Source organism: Cebus imitator, unplaced genomic scaffold (assembly GCF_001604975.1).
Source record: "Cebus imitator isolate Cc_AM_T3 unplaced genomic scaffold, Cebus_imitator-1.0 Scaffold295, whole genome shotgun sequence".
Lineage (NCBI taxonomy): Eukaryota > Metazoa > Chordata > Mammalia > Primates > Cebidae > Cebus > Cebus imitator.
The window spans coordinates 2596399-2602078 of NW_016107610.1; positions in this window are offsets into that span (position 1 = coordinate 2596399).

The following is a 5680-nucleotide window of genomic DNA, read 5'->3' on the forward strand; positions in this document are numbered from 1 at the left end:
TTTTTTTCCCCAGTAGAGACGGGGTTTCACCATGTTGGCCAGGATGATCTCGATCTCCTGATCTCATAATCCGCCCACATCAGCCTCCCAAAGTGCTGGGATTATAGGCGTGAGCCACCACTCCTGGCCCCTCTAGCTTTTGTGTGTGTGTGCATGTACGACAGGGTGTCGCCCAGGCTGGAGCGCACTGGGACACTCTTGGCTCACTGGAACCTCTGGTTTAAGTGATTCTCATGCCTCAGCCTCTGAGTACCTGGGACTACAGGCATGCACCACCGTGCTCTGCTAAATGTTTTTGTATTTTTAGTGGAGACAGGGCTTCGCCATGTTGGCCAGGCTGGTCTCAAACTCCTGGCCTCAAGTGATTCGCCTGCCTCAGCCTCCCAAGGTCCTGGGATTACGGTTGTGAGCCACCGCACCAGGCCCATCCTCTAGCTTTAAAAAGTATCCAGTGATGTAGAAAGGCTGCTACCTGCCCATCCCTGAATAGGAACAGGAGTTTCAATGCTCTTCACTCCATCTTACCTCCATCACCAATTCCAAAACCCCTCTTATTTTCTGGGAAAAGGAGAGAGTCCATGTCCTTTACCATCCTCCCTATGAATGTCACCCTCGGTTATAGTTCTCTGACTGCCAGCAATAAACTGGCTCTAACTTAAGTAAGAACAGAAGGATGCCAGGGTAACCCACTGGTCTGAAAGAAGAATTGAATGACAAGCTTAGGGGACAATGGTAACCAGGGCAGTTCTGAGGACTTTGGCCTGAGGAACTTGCTGACCGTCACCCTAAGTGCACCCTTCTCATGACTCAAGCCCAGCTGCCTTTTGTTACCGTGGGCCTCCACTCAAGAAAGGCAATCTGATTGGCCTGGCTTGAGTCATGTGTATCCTTGAGGCCTAGGACAGCAGAAGTACTGTGAGAAAGTGGCGATTTCTGCCCACCCCAACCCCACCAAATAAAAAAAAAAAAAAAACACCAAAAAACCGGAGGTGGGTGGTAACGTTACTGGAAGAATTGTTAGTACAGAATACAAAGTAAGAGAGTCCTAGCTCATTCTGACCTCAGAGAGCAGCCACTGGAAATGTGAAAGATGGCTCCCAGCACAAGGGTTAGTGCCACGGAGAGGCCTTCAGGCTGGGGCGCAAGAGGCCCGATGAGTGGCACCAAATTGGTAAACTTATCCCAGGGCAGGGTCTGGGTTTCAGTTTTGTAACTTGATACTTCCCATACCACTGAGCTGATCACTCGGGGAGGCTATCTCATTCTGGTTAAATTTACAGTAAAATGGAACTCACACGTGAAAAACTCACCTTGCTAATTTTCAATGAGAGGATCGCTTGAGCCCAGGAGTGAGACCCTGTCTTTATTTAAAAAATTAAACTTGGCCAGGCATGGTGGCTCACACCTGTAATCTCAGCACTTTGGGAGGCTGAGGCGGGTGGATCACCTGAGGTCAGGAGTTTGGGACCAGCCTGACCAACATGGTGAAACCCCGTCTCTACTAAAAATACAAAAATTAGCTGGGCATGGTGGTGCATGCCTGTAGTCCCAGCTGCTCGGGAGGCTGAGGCAGGAGGATCACTTGAGCCCAGGAGATTGAGGCTGCAGTGTGCCATAGTCACACCACTACACTCCAGCCTGGGCAACAGCAAATGAATAGATAGCTAGATAGGCAGATAGATAGATAGATAGATAGATAGACAGATAGATAGATGATAGGTAGATAAAAATAGTACCTATATTGATATTTTAAAATCTATCTGTCATCTATGTATCTATTATCTATTTTATTTATAGAGGTTGGTACCAGAAGTGAAAAATGACTTCTTTCTAATTGGGTGGGATTTGGGGGACAATGGGGTTGGCTTCTGGCTCCCCAGGCCTATCTAGTAGTGAGCTTCCATTCAACTTCTTTTGCTGGTCCCTTATTTGGACCTTTCTTGAAGTGGGCAGGCCAACAGAGTGACTCCAACTTCTGCTTCAGGAGCTGCCTAAGTGGGTTGGGTCCACCTCAACCGAGGCAAATCTGAGCTGCGTTAAGTTTCAGTGGCAGCTGCAAGATGCCTGGAATTCAGTGGGCTGGAGCTACCTGGGGACAGGAGGCGCCCCCTACTGACACCTGGAGGCCGTGAGCCTTACTTCCCGTGAGGCACTGCCTGTCTCAGAACTGTCGGGGTTCAGAGATGGCCCTTCCTATTCTTTCCAAAGGGCCTCAAGGACGCACCACACATGAGGGTGAAGGACCCTCGCCCTGGAACTTGAGACACATACTTGGATGGTAGAGTTTCAAAAGGACATGACCACGTGGATTTCTGGGCTGAGGTAGTGTCCAGTCAGCCACTCTGGCCATTGGCCTTTTTTGTTTGTTTTTTTGAGACAGAGTCTCACTCTGTCACCCAGGCTGGAGTGCAGTGGCGGGATCTCAGCTTACTGCAGCCTCCACCTCCAGGGTTCAAGCAATTCTCCCATCTTTGCCTCCAGAGTCACCAGGACCACAGGCGTGTGCTACCGTGCTGGCGGCTCATCTTTTCTTTCTTTTTTCTTTTTTTTTTTTTTGCGAGACAGAGTCTTGTTCTGTTGCCCAGGCTGCAGTGCAGTGGCGCGATCTCGGTTCACTGTAACCTCCGTCTCCTGGGCTCAAGCAATTCTTGCGCCTCAGCCTCCCGAGTAGCTGGGACTATAGGCCCACCATGCGCAGCTAAGTTTTATATTTTTAGTAGAGATAGGGTTTCACCGTGTTGACCAGGCTGGTCTCGAACTCTTGACCTCAAGTGATCTGCACACCTCAGCCTCTCAAAGTGCTGGGATTACAGGCGTGAGCCCCGTGTGGGGGCTCATCTTTTCTATCATGGCCAAATGCATATCCTTGGAGCAGTTGGATTTCTTATTCAGGATCTGGGGTCGACTGCCCAGTAAATCAGCCCTAGCAGAATTCACACTAGGTCTTACCCAGCAAGTCATTCAGAGACACGATATCACTAATGGCACAGCGTCTGACCAGAGAACGCAATCCACAGCAGTAGAGTCCAGGTGTGGGTGCGGAATCCATCCTGCCTCCCACACAGCCGGTGAGACGGTCACATGGGGCAGACACCTCAAGGGCCAGCTCAGATCTTCCAAATAGCAGCACGCAGTGCAGTGGCCCCTGGCTTTGCCTCAGGCTGGCCAACTTCTCAATAGTTGCTCCCCACCTGGTACTGGCTCCCCTGTCACACTCCTCCAGGGAGAACAGGTAGGGGAAATGGTGGCCGGTGCCTACCTCACTGGGTTATTGTGAGGGTTCGTTGAGATAGGGCAGGTAAGGCTCTTATCATAGATCCTGGCATCTGCCAAACTCTTAAGTGTGCCAGCTAGAACCATTGTTGTCACGGTCTCCTGGAACTACAGGATCCATCTCAGAGCCCCTCACACACTGCTGTTCCCTCTCACCCTGGAGCGGTGCCTCTCCATTTCCTGAGGGTGGGGTGACTAGCAAATGTCTCTGGCCGTGCCCCTGAGTACTGCCTTTCCAGCTCTCATCCCTGTGGGGACCCTCACTGCCCTGGGGAAGGAGACTGGCAGGAACCAATAGGAAACGCTATAGCTGAGCCTCCCAGCCCATGAGCTGGCCAGTATTGAGCTTCTGTGATGGGCCAGTCCCCATGGCCACAGAACTGAGGGAACTGGACACAGGCCTTTGAACCAGGAAACTTGCTTCTACAGGTGTAGTGAAATGGAAAGGAGTGTTTCCAAGTGAGTCACGGTATCTGATTGGCAGGCCCATCCAGGAAGAACAGAGGGAACCAGTAAGAGTAGAGTGAGAGACGCAGCCACGCCTTTGACTCCGTGGCCGGACACTATCAGTGGAATTCCACCTGGGGGTGGGGGTGAGCTATGCTTGGAAAGTTTCAATGTCTGAACACGGGATGTGACATTTACAGGTGTCCGTCTTTGTTTCACCTAACAATTGTATTTAGTTTCTGCCGATCATCCCAGGTTTAGGAGAGAAGAATAATGAGGTCATGTTCAGGGAAATTGATGAGGAATGAGCCTCTTTTTCTCTAGTGCTTGGATATGCGAATCGATGCACCGAGAGACCTCGTCTGTGAAGAGCCAAGAAATGAGTGTGGCCAGAATCGTGAGAAAAAAATACTGTGCTGAGCAATCCTTCTGATAGCTCTTGTGCTTTTGAGCATTTCAGTCACTAATTACAAAATAACCTATTATGGGCCCAGTGCGGTGGCTCAAGCCTGTAATCCCAGCACTTTGGGAGGCCAAGGTGGGCGGATCACCTGAGGTCGGGAGTTTGAGACCAGCCTGACCAACATGGTGAAATCCTGTCTCTACTAAAAATACAAAATTAGCTGGGTGTGATGATACATGCCTGTAATCCCAGCTACCCAGGAGGCTGAGGCAGAAGAATCGCTTGAACCAGGAGGCGGAGGTCGCAGTGAGCCGAGATCACGTCATTGCATTCCAACCTGGGCAACGAATGAAACTCCACCTCAAAAGTAAAATTAAAAAATAAAATAAAATAACCTATTATGTGAGAGCCTGGCAAGAAGGGATTCCTGCCAACTCTTTGACCAATAATCCTCCTAAAACAGGAAGTGGCCTGCAGAAGAACTAAAACCAGAAAAGTTTTAGTTCTGGGCTCTGCGGGATTTCAAGGGAAATTATCCATGCATATTTATGCAGTCCTCTCCCCACTCTGCCCTGGCCCGGCTCAGCCCTGGTCTCACTGATCGGGTCCCAGTGGGTGTGCTGGACCTCAGAGACTGTCTCCTTAGCAAACAGGCCACCCAGGCGCCCAAGGACGTGCTGAGGTCCCACAGCTGGATGGGCACAGCCGGGACGCCTGAGGTCCTCCAGCTGTTGGCCTTTCCCTGGGGTCTCCACCCCAGTCTATCCAGCTTCCCAACTCCGCAGCCTGTGGTTTTTTGCCAAATTCCACTAAGAAGAGCACTCGGCTTATGGGGGCTGGGATCCCTGATGGCCACGCCTCCTTGAGGGGAGGGGCACTGGAGAAGCCGGGGTCTCCGGGCCTGGAGGAGGAAGCCGTGTGTTAGGACACCCCCACGGGAGATGGGACACCTGACGGCGATGACACCTGCCAGCCTGAAGTTGCTGGAGTCCCTGCCAGGCACTTCCCAAGCAGGAGCGCATCGATTCCTCATAGGTTCCATTACCCACCCCCAGAGGAGGCAGCAAGTTAACTCTGACAGTCAGGAGTGGAGACCTCTGGGCTCCAAGCTCGAGGTCCATCCCAAGACAGCGCATTAAATCCTTGTTGCAGAGAGTGGAGCCCCCAGCCACGTGAAGGCGCGAAGCTGCAACGTCGGGAACGTTTCAAAGCAAGCATGGCTGCTGCTGGATGTGCAGAGCTCCCGGCGTCCCTCTGGGCGCGGACGGAACCAAGGGTGAGAGGAAAGGACGGCAGGAGGGGGACGGCGAAGCGGGTAGCACAGGGCGGAGAGGGGAAGCAGCTGGCGTCCATTTTCCCTTCACTGGGGCTTGGCGAAGACCCTTCGAGGACAGCTCCGTGCCCATCCCCGTGGTGGCCGCCCATGGAGAACCTGCTCAGAGAAAACATTTCGTTTTTTCTTTTCTTCTCCTTCCTCCCTCCCTCCCTCCCTCCCTCGCTTCCTCCCTCCCTCCCTCCCTCGCTTCCTTCCTTCCTTCCTTCCTCCCTCCCTCCCTC